The following is a 15,552-nucleotide window of genomic DNA, read 5'->3' as shown; positions in this document are numbered from 1 at the left end:
CCATGTTCCACGCGTCTCCTAGCTATTGATTCAAGCGCTAGTTTCATCAATACCATTTGGCATTCTTGCTTATCTGTTTGATTGACCTCTATTTCTTGTAAAGTGGTTGTGGCAGGAACAAGGGAATGATTTCTGTGGATACTACGTCTGCGAGTCCATCCGCCACACGACCTGTGAGCGGGGCGGGTACTCTGAGAAACAATATGAAGTGCGTAAGAAATAATATTCACAATTTTTGTTTATTACCATCATTTGTGTTGAGTTTCATTCATTCATATATATATATATATATATATATATATGTATTGACCACCTTCTTCAAATTAGATGTTTCGGCAGCGGGATGAACTCCTAGAACCAGATCGCATGCGAGCAATTCAAGAGGAATTGGCGGCATTCTTTCTTGACCACGTGATCGCTGAAGACGGAGAATACTATGTGGACCACGCGTCCATAATTTAAGAGATTATATGTGTAAAAAATAATTATTGTATATATGTAGCCGGTAGTGTCGGACGATAGATATACGAGAACTTGTTGTTCGACCAATCTCTCGGAGAAGGAGAGGTGGTCGATATCACTTCTCTCTGTATGCATATATGTTCATGACGATCTTCTGTTTCCTTCGTTTGCTTACTAGCTAGTTAGCGTGCCTAGTCCTCTCTATACGTATGTGTAGTACGTAGCGTCGACCAAGCACGGACATAAGAGAGGACACTTCTCTCTATTAATTAGCTAATAACAACCTAAAAATAACCCCCTAAACCCCTAAAACAGCCATTTTTTAAAAAAAAAAAGAAAAACCTCAGCTCCAGCCAGCTGCTGCCGCGTGGAAGTCTTTTGGTCCCGGTTTACGTCTTGAACCGGGACTAAAGGCCCCCCTGCCTGGGCTGCCGGCAGCGCCCACGTGGAGCCCCATCTGTCCTGGTTCTGGTTTGAACAGGGACTAAAGGGTGAGGGTATTAGTAACGACCCTTTAGTCCCGGTTCGGGAACCGGGACTAAAGGCCCTTATGAACCGGGACAAAAGGCCGGTTTTCTACTAGTGTCCCACCGCAAGCCAAGGGTCAACGGATGGCCAAGAGCCTCTCTTTGCCCTTGACGAGCCTAGGAAGGTGCTACTCCAGCATCCTCTATATGAGTAGTAATGGTTTTCCTACTAGTGTCTTGTTTGTAGTTACATGCTCCACTGCAGCTAGCTAGCTCATTCTACGTGCTAATGAGCTATATGTGCATAAGAACTACCACGTATGCCACTATCTTGTATGAAATTAGTAATAGTGTCTGACCAGTAACAAGCTATATGTGCTTATAGAAATGAATTGATTCATGTTGTTTTATTTCTGCAAGTATGTATGTAGCCATGCTATTAGATCATCTACAAACGCAGCCCACGTATCTTGCCCAAACGTCTGAGTGGCCTGCGCGGTAACTGCATGGACATCGAATTTCCACCAAACTTGTCCGCGCACATCCAACCCAAACATGTGGGCTGACCACCACCTCCTATACACAATCCAAATGCGAGGAGGATACAGGGACATCCGGACGCTCCAGCACGCGTCCGCTACATCGGAATGACGGGCGGGGCCAAGACCCATCTATCCGATGGGCGCCTCCTCTTCTTTAGATGAGGATGTAAGGACGCATTCATGACATCGCTCCACCGTCGCCCTCCTGCTGCCATCATGGTCTGCATGAGTGTGACATATTACAATATGCTGATCCTGGAGCGCCGGGTAGAGATCCAAGAACAGATGTGTGCCATGGAGGAGTTCCTCATAGCGTGCGTTGTGGCCTGCCTTCCTCCGGGGCTGGAAAGTTCAGATGAGCATCCGCTGAAGCAGGAGAAGGTGGAGATGCTGGACAAGATGGAATAGGTGGAGGAGGAGGAGGAGCCACCGTCAGATGAGGAGTAGGAGGAACCCGTGCCGGAGCAGGCCTGATTTAGCATAGAGTACACACTGGCTGAGTTGCTTGCCCAGGACGAGGAGGAGCTAGAGCAACAGGCTGTTTGCGCAGCCCTAGCTAGCTCTCTCTCACAGCTGGACGGAGGTAGAAGAAAGAAGAACGAGAAGGACACGGCAGGATTTTCCCGGGCGCACGTACGCCGCCGGCCGCACGAACGGCCTCTTGTTTCTTCTTCTGAGCATGAACTCAGCTGCTGCAGCGATACACAGAGACGTTCGTGGTTTATACGCGCGCTCGTACGCACTCGCCCACGTCCCCCCGCGCCCCATGCCGTACCTGGCTCGCGCTTCCGTCCCGCCCGTACGCGGACGACGCGGCCACCAACGGCCTGGACGCGGTCAGTCCTCCGGCTCCATCGCCAGCAGTCCAACCCACGCACGCTCCCTCGGTCATACACACGACCCGGCTGCTACACCGGCCACTACCTAGTCCAACTACACATACGCACTAACTACCTGCTAACTACGTGCATGCACTAGCTAATCTGGCCGGTGCACCCGCGCGCCGACGCGCCCTGGCCGCGGCCGCGGCTTATTCGTCTAACATTCATCCCCTAAGCCGTGGCCTAGAGGAGTCCGCCGTCTTCGACTTCGACGACATCCGCCAGCACAGCGCACTCCGCCGCCGGCTCCCTCCACAGCTTGGGGCAGTCCCTCTTGAAGTGGCCTCGCTCGCCGCACTTGTAGCAGCGTCCGCTGTTGGAAACGGGAGTTTGGCAATGCTTCACGATGTATTGATCGGTGCAAAGCGCACGTATATATGGAGTACAAGGTGGGCCACAACCTCAACTATACAATGACTAGGAGGTGGGCCAGGCTATACAATATACATGCACAAAACCATATATTCAACCCCCCCCCCCCCCGCCAGTCGAAGCGTCACCGGAGACGCAAAGACTGGACCTGAACTCCTCGAAGACAGAAGTAGGCAGTCCTTTTGTAATGACGTCGGTGAACTGCTGCGCCGTCGGGACGTGGAGGACCCGGATGCGCCCAAGAGCCACCTGCTCACGAACGAAGTGTATATCGAGCTCAATATGCTTCGTTCGACGATGGTGGACTGGTTGGCGGAGAGGTAGACGGCGGAGGTGTTGTCGCAGTAGACGAGCGTGGCCTTGTGAACATCACAAAGCAACTCCTGGAACAGCTGACGGAGCCAAGAGCATTCAGCAACGGCGTTAGCCACTGCTCGATACTCAGCCTCGGCACTCGAGCGGGAGACGGTGGGCTGTCGCTTGGAGGACCAAGAGATCAGGGACGACCCAAGGTAGACACAGTACCACGAGGTGGAGCGCCGTGTGTCTGGGCAGCCGGCCCAGTCCGCATCAGAGTAGGCGACGAGGTCGGTGGAGGCGGAGGCCGTCAACGTAAGTCCCAAGGACTGTGTGCCGCGTATGTATCGGAGGATACGCTTCACCAGAGTCCAGTGAGAGTCGCGCGGAGCATGCATGTGAAGACAGACCTGCTGAACAGCATACTGCAAGTCGGGGCGCGTCAGGGTCAGGTACTGCAAGGCGCCCACAATGGAGCGGTAGAATGCTGCATCAGATGCAGGCGAACCCTCCATAGCGGAAACCTTGGCCTTGGTGTCGATGGGCGTGGGAGCGGGCTTGCAGTTAAGCATGCCAGCTCGGTCGAGAAGCTCATGGGCATAGCATTGCTGATGCAGGAAGAACCCATCTGGCCGCCGAACCACCTCAATGCCAAGGAAGTAATGCAGAGGACCCAAGTACTTCAGGGCAAACTCATTGCGAAGACGAGCAGTGAGCCACTGAAGAAGCGCGATAGTGGATGCCGTCAGAATGATGTCATCGACGTACAGCAGCAAGTAGGCCATGTCAACTCCGTGATGATACACGAAGAGGACGCATCGGAGCGAGTCGATGTAAATCCGAGCGTCTGTAGGAAGGCGGCGATGCGCTGGTACCAGGCCCAAGGTGCCTGCTTCAACCCGTAAAGTGAACGGGAGAGCAAGCACACATGATCTGGATGCATGGCGTCGACGAAGCCGGTGGGCTGCTCACAGATCACCTGCTCAGCCAGGTGGCCATGCAAGAAGGCGTTGGACACGTCCAACTGATGCACAGGCCAAGCTCGGGACACGGCTAGCTGGAGCACGGTGCAGATCGTGCCTGGTTTAACAACTGGGGCAAATGTGTCGGTGAAGTCCACGCCCGCGCGTTGCCGAAAACCCCGAACCACCCCGTGAGCTTTATAGCGCTCGAGAGTGCCATCCGGACGAGTCTTGTGCCGAAAGACCCACTTCCCCATGATGATGTTGGCACGGGGCGGCCGAGGGACGAGCTTCCAGATACGGTTCCGCTGGAGCGCGTCGAACTCTTCCTGCATCGCAGCGAGCCAATGAGGATCCCGAAGGGCGGCACGAGCTGACGATGGGAGAGGAGACGGCTCTGAGACGGAAGCAGCGAGAAGGTACTCATCGCTGGGGTACCGCGTGCTCGGTCAGAGGGTGCCAGCCCGAGAGCGAGTCATTGGGCGGGGCAGCGGGTCCGGAGTGGAGACGGGCAACGACGAAGAAGTGCCCGCCTCCTCCGGGACCGCCGCGGGCAAGGCGGCGGGCGAGACTGCCGCGGGCGAAGCGGCCGCGGGTGAGGCCACCGCGGGCGAGGCGGCGGGCCAGGCCGCCGGTGTGGTCGAGGCCAGGGACGCCAGGGGCGTCGCGGGCGCCGAGGGAGGTGCGGCCCCTAGGGCAGCCAACCGGGGAGAAACTCGACCCGTGGCGAGGGGGGGCACCCTCAAAGCCGGGAGGCGGCCCAAGAGAGGCATGGGAGCGGGCAAAGCCGCAACATACGAAGGTATCTGCTGAAACGGAAAAACCATCTCATCAAAGTAAACGTGTTGTGAAGTGATCACCTGATGTGAGATAGGATCATAGCAGCGGTAGCCTTTGGTGTTGGGGGGATAGCCGAGAAAGGTGTAGGCCACAGACCGAGGTGCGAGCTTATGAGGAGCAGTGGAAGCGATGCTGGGGTAGCACAGGCAACCGAAAATGCGGAGGTCGGCATAGGAAGGTGGCGTGCCAAACAAGAGGTGATGAGGTGCAAAATTCCCGCAAGTGCGACAAGGACGAATGTTAATGAGTAGTGATGCGGTGGCGAGCTCGTCGGGCCAAAAATGTGCTGGCACGTTGGCATGAAAGAGGAGGGTGCGAACGCAATCATTAAGAGTGCGAAGCACACGCTCAGCGCGGCCGTTTTGTTGCGAAGAGTACGGGCAAGTGAGACGAAAGATCGTGCCGTGTGTGGCGAGAAGGTTGCGGATCGCAAGGTTATCAAACTACTTCCCGTTGTCTGTTTGCAAGGCATGAATGGGACGCCTAAACTGTATGGAGACATAAGAGTAAAAAGCGATGAGAGTGGCAACAGAGTCCGACTTTCGCCGCAACGGGAAGGTCCACACATAGTGCGAAAAATCAGCAAGTATGACAAGGTAATAAAGATAGCCCACGTTACTTGCAACAGGAGAGGTCCAAACATCACTATGAATTAAATAAAACGGGTATGATGCGACATGCGAGGAAGTGCTAAAAGGAAGACGAACATGTTTGCCGAGACGACAAGCATGACAAGTGTGATCGTCGATCTTATTACACGTGAATGAAAAACTCCGAAGAATATGACAAAGGGTGGCGATGTTGGGATGACCGAGACGAGCGTGCCAAAGTCCACTCCGGCGGAAAGCGCCATGGGTGCAGCGACGGAGGAGGTAGATGAGTGGACCGGGTAGAGCTCATCGGGGCTGTCACATCGGTGGAGCACCATCTGGATACGGGCATCCTTAACAGAAAAGCCAAACATGTCAAATTCAACGGTAACAGGATTTTCACGTGTAAGAGAACGAACGGAAACAAGATTTTTAATGATGTCAGGAGAGACAAGCACATTAGAAAGATATAATGGCATGGAATTAGAAGGAAAAGCAGCATGTCCAACATGAGTAATAGGCATGGAAGAACCGTCACCCATGGTAATGCGAGCAGTGTGTGAACGGGGTGAGCGGCAAGAAGGTTACCGGGGTTGGCAGCCATGTGAGCCGTGGCTCCGGTGTCCATATACCAGTCGCCACCGCCAGTGTAATGCTGCGGCGTGGGGGCGTGTGGACGGCCGCTAGGAGCGCGGGGTCCGAAGGCGCCGGTGGGAGAGCCGAGGCGGGCGCCGCCGGCTGAGGCGGGGGCGCCACAAACCCACTGGCCGGAGGTAGCCCATAGACCGCAGAGGGGCCGTAGAGCGGCACGGTCTGGTACGCCTGAGGGGCCGCGTGAAGCGCCTGTTGAGCGGCCGGGCGGGCCCCGAAAAGGCCCGGAGCAGGGGCACACGGTATAGGCATGGAATACGCGTGCACAACCACGGTCCAGGGGTTCTGGCCGGCCTGCCAGGGCACCGGGGGGAGCTGCGGCTGCTGCTGGCGCGGCGCCCCACCGGGTGCAGCCGGCTACTGCTGCTGCAGTTTTCGGCCACCGCGGCCACGGCGACCCCAGCGACGCTGCTGCTGCTGCTCAGAAGGAGGCGGCGGAGGAGCCGGCTGCAGTTGCGGGTAGGGGAACCCGGGCGGCGGCGGCGCCTGGAAGGGGCCCGGGGCGGGCCTCGGCGTGGCGGTGGGCGGCGCACCGCCGCGAGTACCGGCGGTGAGGGCGGTGTGGGTGGCCCGGGTGTGTGACATCCGCATCTGCCTCTCCTCCAACTTCAGGTAGGCGACGATCTTGGGGAACGTCGGGTTGGTGATGAGAGGGATGTTAGAGGCGGCGTTCCCGAAATCATCGCTCAGGCCGGCGATGAGGGTGCTGAGGAGGAGCTCGTCAGAGATCTTCTCACCAAGGTCACGGAGCTCGTCAACAAGCTTCTTGAGGCGCATGCAGTAATCATCGACAGACGAGTCAAGCTGCTGGCACCCAAAAAACTTGCTGTGCAAGAAAACCTTGCGTTGGACCGCGTTGTCAGTGAAGAGGCCATTGAGCTTGGTCCAAACGGCGTGAGCATCATCGTCGGCGGAGACCACCGTGTGGAAGAGGTCCTTCGAGATGGTGGTGTACAACCAACGAATGAGTATGGCGTCGATGGACATTCACTCCTCATCGTCCTCCATGAAGCGGGAATCCACGGAGCCATCGATGTGATCCCGGATGTTGTACTCCCGGAACACAAGGGAGAAGTAAGTCTTCCATGCATAGTAGGTGGAGGTGAGGTGGTCGAGGACGACCGGAACCCGAGCGAGGATGTTGAGGTCGCGGTTGACGACGGGATCGGGGCCTTCGAACGGATTGGTGCGGCGGCTGCGGGTGGTGCCGGAGGAGCCAGGGGAGGCCATGGGGAGACGAGGGCGGCGGCGTCACGCGAGAAGCGGCGCGGCGGATGGGAGGCGGCGTGGCCGAAGGACGGCGCGGCGGGTTGGGGGGTGGAAGCGGGGCGGCGGTCGCGTGGCGTGGGGTACGCGGCGGCGACGGCGGCGGCGGTGGTGTTGGGCGGCGGCGACGGCGGCGGCGGTGGTGTTGGGCGGCGGCGGCGGCACAGGGTTAGCTTTAGGATCTTAGGTATGATACCATGTTGGAAACGAGAGTTTGACAATGCTTCACGATGTATTGATCGGTGCAAAGCGCACGTATATATGGAGTACAAGGTGGGCCACAATGTCAACTATACAATGACTAGAAGGTGGGCTAGGCTATACAATATACATGCACAAAACCATATATTTAACATCCGCGCGCGGTTCCCGCTGCTGCTCGACGCCACGCTCTTGTCGTCGTTGTCGTCCCGAGCACCGCCGTGTCGACACTCCCGCGCTGCCCACTGCGCCGCCATCTTGAGGAGCTGCTCACCCCCGCGCTCGCCATCGTCTTGTCCACGGCGCCGAACCCGCTCGTCGAACGCGCGCGGCCACCCGAGCGCCTCATCGAACGCCATCATCGTCACATCGTGGAACTGCTCGATGCCAGCGACGACGGGGAAGAGGTGATCCGGCACTGTATCCATCAACTGCTTGACAAGTGCTCCGTCGCCTAGCAGCTCCCCGAGGTTGGTGTACCTCGCCGCGAGCCTCCTGCCGTACACGAGCTTCTCGCCGTCCGCCATCTTCAGCCGGTCAAATTCGCCGCGTAGCGTCGCCAGCCTCGCCGTGCGCACCCGATCGGCGCCGACGAACCTCACCTTCAGGAAGTCCCATACCTCCCTAGCGGTGAGCTTCGTCGACACCTGCAGCAGCACATCCTCCGGCAACGCCCCGAGGAGCAACGCGCGCGCCGTCTTGTCCTGCGCGTTCACTGCCGTGTCGCCCGGCGCCACCGCCTCCCACACAGTGTGCACGTCGAGGAACGCATGCGCCTTGATTGCCCACACTGTGTAGTAGTCCACGGTGAGCATCGGCATCGCCATCATCGCCGATCCGCCCGCGCCTGGACCATGTGGGTCGAGCGCCATGGTCGCCGGTGAACGCCCGAACTGAAGCTCCGTATACCAATTGTTGGCGCAGCCCTAGCTAGCTCTCTCTCACAGCTGGACGAAGGTAGAAGAAAGAAGACCTGAAGCAGGATTTTGCCCGCGCACGTACGCCGCCGTCCACACGAACGGCCCCTGTTTCTTTTCCGGAGCACGAACTCAGCTGCTGCAGCGATAAACAGAGACGTTCGTGGTTTATACGCACGCTCGTACGCACAAGCCCACGCCCCCCCGCGCCCCATGCCGTACCCACGTCCCCCCGCGCCCCATGCCGTACCTGGCTCGCGCGCCCGTATGCGGACGACGCGGCCACCAACGGCCTGGACTCGGTCAGTCCTCGGGCTTCATCGCCAGCAGTCCAACGCACGCACACTCCCTCGGTCATACACGTGACCCGGCTGCTACACCGTCCACTACCTAGTGCAACTACACACACGCACTAACTACCTGCTAACTATGTGCATGCACTGGACGTGCTCGGGGCTTTGGAGCGGTTTCGAGCCCCGTTAACAGCTGAATCCGATACGCGCGAACAACTAACTCCCGGAAAAGTTGGATCGCTCTCGAGGCGATCAAGGAGGCGACCAGGGGTCCCTTGCGCGCCGCTGGTGACGCCGCCGATTCCCTCTCTCTCCGTCGGCCGCCCCGGCGGCGGGAGGGAGGGGGAACCTCGGGTCTGTTCACTAGGTGTGTGTGTGGTAGGGTTAGGGTTAACGGAGACGCTGCCGAGGCCGTTGCGGTGGTGTCGCGTCAGAATAAGTTTCTCCGGGCTCCGTTCGCGGTCAGGCGAGGCTTTTGCCTTCGTCTAGGAGCCAGCGGTGTTGGGGATCCCCGGATCTCGTCGAGGTCGCGGGCTATGGTGGTTGGAGGTCCATTGGCACTGGCCGTTTGGATCCTCAGATGGGCGATGGAGGTAAGGAGACGAAGACCTTTCTTCTTCCTTGTTGGTACGATTTGCTGCTGCTGTTCTTCTCCTTCCTCTGCGCTGATGCTGGTGGGAGATCCTGCTTTGCCCGGGCGGATGGCCCGGCCGCGGTGCTGGACCGGTCGGATGACTCGAGTTCTCTTCCTTCCGGAAGGGACACTTTTTGCGGTACTCAAAGCCAAAGATGGCGACGGCTGTTGCAGGTGTGTTGGATTGATATCCATGCCCTCTCAGCGCTGGTGTCAAGAAAAGAGGAAGCAGCTGGGCGGCAATTGTACCGTGGTCGAAGATGATGACCTGTGCGACTAGTTGCAGATCCTTCTGCTGCAGGTGTCTTCTCTCAAGATTCAGGGATGATGACACAGGGCTCCGGCGATCTTCTTGTGTTATGGTTGTCTTAGGGTGCTCTAGGTGTTCATGGTCTTTTGTTTTTACGTTTCAGTGTGCTTGTAAGGGTCACCTACTCTATACTGATTCGTGATTTGAATGAACAATTTCTTAAAAAAAAAACTATGTGCATGCACTAGCTAATCTGGCCGGTGCACCAGCGCGCCGACGCGTCCTGGCCGCAGCCGCGGCTTATTCGTCTAACACAGGCCAACCTCGAGTCCATCCAATCCGAGGAGAAGGTGGCAGCGAACCGTTGCTTCAGCCACGAGGCTGACGTGAAGTGCAACCAGCTCTTGAACGCGTCCGCGGATGTTTGGGGATCACTTTTACTAGGTCCTCTTGTACATGCTCTTAGAGTAGTACGAATTTTTAGGACCATAGCTTCTTTATTTATGGTCGGACATATATCATTGGTACAAGTGACTAACTACAATAGTGTGATGGTCTCCTTCAGTCGTCCCAGGGAGATAAGGAATGAGTTTCTTGCATTGTGTGAGTGCAGTTGGTGCACTAGCCTCGCCATGCATTGAGAAGTGTCCGTCACTACTCATAGTGGCTAAAATAGGTTGGATTAGGGACTGCAAAATCTTATGAGAAAACCAAAATATTTCTACGAATGTATTCCATTGTCAAAATTTCCCTATTGTGGACATTCATAACGATGCAGCTTCCGCTAATGGAGGACTGACTAATAATCTTTTTAGGATTAAAGGTATGTACTCATTTATCAAATAAGTACTAATTAATTAAATAATTATGCAAAATATAACAGTCTAATTAAATAATTCCTCAACAACCACCACCAAGTATCACATATACTACAAGATTACATATTAATTTTCCAATAACGTTGCATCCAACATATTTCTGGCACTATAAATAATCTTGAATGTCTCAATGCACTCTTCATGAAATTACACAAAACCATGTGGAAGTTTTGTAGAAGTTGGTGCTGTTCGTCCGCCCGTCGATAAACTCGAACCTGCACATTTCATGTAAAATAGTATGAACATAGACGTATTATATAATTGCAGAACACGTCCATTCAAACTAGTCAGAAACCTTTAATATGAAATTTATGATTTGTTTTAATAAATATTGGCTTTTTCTCAATGTTGTTGTATTAATATAAGTATTAAATCTAGCCATGAGCAACAAATATTCTTTACCCAATGATCACAGATAATAGCATCTAATAGATACATATCAAGATAACAACCTCTACACTGAGAAGGTGTGTAATGTTTAGTGATCATGCAACTAGGAATCATCATGAACTATAAGTGATTGTTGACTTGTTGCATTTTTTCATGAAATTCTTCTCAAAATAACTACTAGCATACATGACCGTGAAGCTAGTCTGAAATACTGAACAACACTACAAGTAGCAACCTCTCAAAATTAGAGAAACCTAGGTGGTATGGAAGTAGGATTACTTAAAGTTGGCGCTGTCATCCTTTGCCTTTTGGTGGCCCGTCTATTATCTGCAAACATTGTAGCTAGATATTTTTTTTATCTTGCTATAAATCCAAATAATAAAAGGAAATTGTGATGCAAAAAATACCAATGAATAATGCATATGTGCAAGTAGACTCAGGAAGATGTTTTCACATTAATATATTAAGTATCTTGATGTATGGATTTGTATGTGAAATTATTGCCAAAATATTGCTAGCACAAAAGATTTCAAGGGTGTCAAAGTGTTGAACACCACTAACATGTTACATCCTCCATGAGTTATTCAAAATTACTATTTGTTGACCATAAGTATTTCTTGAACTTGTGGCTAGCATGATTGTTCATCTAGACGGGATGATATACGGAAATTATTTGAAATTAAGTAATTAATATTACTGTAAAACTATGTACCTGATCATGTGGAGGGTTCCCATGTAATATTTGTATAAAGTAGTTCTTTTTTCATGTCACGAGATAACCTAAAATAATGTCGTTTCATATATTAACTTTGGTTGAGTAATTGGACTACCGATTATTTATGTTGTGATCATGTACATGCCTATTTCCATCCATGATATGGATTATATTTGCAGTCTATGTTTGAGTATTCCACACAATAATTGTAGACAAATATATTCAAATGCCTTGGTCAGATTACACATACCATGATTGTCCGTGGAAGTATCAGCTGATCTCTGTCCAAAAAAAGAATACCATACGAAATTTACACTTGTAAATATATACGGAAAATACAAAATCATATGTATGTTTGTACAATTACTATATGTTTTGAAGTTAAGTAATTAAGTACCTTCTTGATAAGCACCCCCTTCACAGTTCTTTTTGATAGGAACTCAAGAACGTTGGGTTTGGAGGAGAATCTGTGACTATATTCCTTGTGAATGTAGTACTGAAATGAGGAAAAAAGATATTGTTAATTTAACATATACTATACGATTCAACGTGTACGTAACATTGCATAGAGAATACAAAAGGTGAAAGCTACTATTGTAATAAAATAATAAGTTGTTATTTATTAATAAACAAGAGGGAAAATGTTGTGGTGAGAGCAGACAATCGAGAATTCTATACTAAAAGTTCCTTATGCGTTGCATGTTCATATGAATTACGGTTAAAGGCTATAACAAGTGAGCATCCAAAAGTGTGTGGACAGATCAAACTCACACTGGTTGAATTCTGGGTTAAATGCTATGACGAATTCAGATGTATAGTTAAACGCCAAAGAATAACATGTAGTTCATGCATTATTTTGATATTATATTTTTTAAATTACGGCATCAGATTGTATAATGTCAGATGATAAGTCGAATTAATGTAAATTAGTTTAACCAGTCAGTACAAAAGAGAATTTTATAAAAGCATGATATCGATGAGCCCTATGTTTTGTTTCACATATGTGCATGGTTGTGCAAAACGAAATACAAAATAGTGCAGAAACAAATGCAGAATATTATTCTGACGCAAAAGATCAAAAATCTATAAGATAACTAAAGCAAAACACATGGTTCTTAATCTAACTAATTTATCATTCGGTCTATATGTTCATTGTGCAAACACTCCATATCCTATGAGATGATTAGCAAGCAACAAAAATTATCAGTGGAAAGAGCGCAGCAGAACATGAGTATACTAACCTTGTCATACTGCTTCCCATCTTTTCGAAATTGTTTAACAGTTGTCCATATCCCTGCTCCTGAATCTATAACCTTCAGCCACTCAGGGAGAGATATACCTACGCAGTCTCCTGGTTGTGCCACTGGTAAAGATTTTGTGCTTACAACAGTGCTCCCAACAGATCTCGATTCCTTCCGTCCGACAGCAGGTAATACAGTAGCAGAATCTCCTTCCAGGTCGTCATCCTGGGCTTGGCTACCACCGTATGCGATCCCCATAAAATCATCGCTGATAGTTCTTTCACTATCAACTAAATTTGCTTCTTTGTCATAAGGTAGCTCCGTTTTTTTCTCTGTGGTTTTGTCAGCAGGAATCGGTGATGTTTTCCCCATACCTCCTTCTCGATCTTGCCCAAGTTACCAAACAGGTTTGTAAGATGAGGAAGCAGAAATGGGATGAGGAGAATATATTCAAGGAAGGAAGATGAAAGCAAACCTGGTTTCGGTAGTGTAGAAGGGGGGATGCTTGGCAGGGAGCCCTGGGGTGATTTGTTTTTCCTGCTGATGTGGGGTAGTCCGGTGGGAGTCTGGACTGTGGAGACGAAGAGCAAACACAGATTTGAAAATTGTGTTCTGACCAGGAATATAAAGAGGGGGGGAGGGGGGGGGGGGGGGGGGGGCTAGCACGTATTAATTCTTAATTACTTGCTGCCAAAAAGATCTTTGCTAGGAGATATCCTTGTGTTTTCACAATTATGTAAACACAATTAAGTCAACATATAAGATAAAACCTGGATCCAGTGTATGTGGATATCTTTGGGGAAAGATTGAGAATGTCATTACTACCATAGAATTTCTGCAAAATCTGTTACTCCCTCCGTTCCTAACTATAGGTCTTTCTAAAGATTTCAACATGTGACTACATACAGAGCAAAATGAGTGAATCTATACCCCAAAATATGTCTATATGCATCCGTATGTGGTAGTCCATTTGAAATCTCTAAAAGACTTATATTTAGGAACGGAGGGAGTACGTACTTACTAAAACAGTTCTTTGTAGTTATTGGTCGTTACCAAAAAAATGTGGTACATTGCAGAAAAGGTGTCCCGCATGGTAGACCCACACATGCTTGCAAAGATATACATAAAACAATACATAAAAGAAATCTGTCACGAATAGGGCATCCAAAGGGAAAGTACTGGCTATACCCAGGATCGCTGCAGCCCTGCTACATGCACGTATCCAACCATTCGAAAACCTGAAGATGGGTGCGCTGGTCCGGTGCATGTCAATTACCGGGCTTAGTTTCTGTGAACACTGGAGGATTGCATGCACATCTATCACCTTGTTTTATCACATGCATGCTCTCTGTCTCACAAGCTCTCTTTTTCACGTGTTTTCTCTCTCACACACTTGCTGCACTCTTTGACCTACAAAAATAAAAGGCTCTCCCTGACACACAAGTTCTCTCTCTCACTTTTCTTAAAAACACTCTCACGTCTCTCTCACTTGCCTAGAAAACTAGAAAACTTAGTATACATGTCTGATGGACTCTCTCTCTCTCTCTCTCTCTCTCTTTCTCTCTCTCTTTCTATCTGTCAATCTATCTTATTTAAACTAGTAAGCTTGCACGTGCAACGCACGTCTCAATTTGCACATGCCTAGGTAAACCATGACGAACATGCATTTAAAGTACCCAAGATTAGATCAACGGTGGGCAAAGGGACGATATATTGCTCATGAAACGGACTATGAGCAGGAAACAAATATAATATAAAATGAATAAACAATTGGTAAAAGAGCATATGACCACAAATAAACAATGAATTCTGGTGGAGTACATCGAACATAACGTTTTGGACAACAATGTGCAACCATCTTTTGACTTATGTAGACTCACTTCAAATCTGATTGTGAGATATCTTCTATTACAAGGCGCTAATGCATAATATTGAAATGGAAGGAGGTTATAAAAACCAAGCAATAAATCCACTTGTACAACACCATCGCATCTCCGTTGAAATGTATTTTATTGTCTTCATCCTATTTATCCTTATTCACCACTGAAAAGGTATTGAGCTGCTCATTGGTCCACACGCAACATTGGAGACCAATACTTTCATAGTAAATCAGTAAAATAGAAGATGATTCGCAAGCATGTCTCATATTTGCCATATACTTTAAGTACTTACTGACAATGTAAGTAAATTATAACAATAAAAGGCAAGATTACGTTCATATATAATACGACATGGTACCATACTTTACAAGTTACTTTTGTTAGCTAGCAATCAGAAAATTATAGATCTCAGTTGGAATAAAACGCTAGTACAGCAACTCAAGAACCTATTCAGCCATGTTGACACCAACCAGCAAAAAAAGGTTGCTAAACCTGAAAAATAAGTGAAGGATAGAACACCATGCTGTGAAAGGAAACCTGTAAATTGCACTGACCGTTAAAATAGATATAACCTATGCCCATAGAAATAGTGAGAAGGGCAAGATAGTGTGCTACTATGTCAATCTATTTTGAAATACACTGTTCAAGATCATCAGAAGATAAATGTGTAGTCAAGTAACAGCATACCTCTTGCCATCAAGCATGATAGTCCACCATAGTATACCACAGAAGCATGCATGTTTCCATCAAAATACTATACATGCGAGTCCAGAAATACACACCATTTTTAAGCTACAGTGCCCATTACTAAAAAGACCACAAA

The 15,552-nt window shown here is 50.1% G+C and overlaps 1 pseudogene; it reads right to left on the bottom strand.

Moving 5' to 3' along the window:
• Positions 1-2,535: 2,535 nt before the first annotated feature.
• LOC125525228 lies at positions 2,536-8,149 on the bottom strand (annotated as a pseudogene).
• Positions 8,150-15,552: the final 7,403 nt, after the last annotated feature.

The sequence above is a fragment of the Triticum urartu genome, chromosome 7, assembly GCF_003073215.2.
Source record: "Triticum urartu cultivar G1812 chromosome 7, Tu2.1, whole genome shotgun sequence".
Lineage (NCBI taxonomy): Eukaryota > Viridiplantae > Streptophyta > Magnoliopsida > Poales > Poaceae > Triticum > Triticum urartu.
Note: the sequence above shows the minus strand (reverse complement) of the source record. Positions and strands in the feature narration are given on the sequence as shown.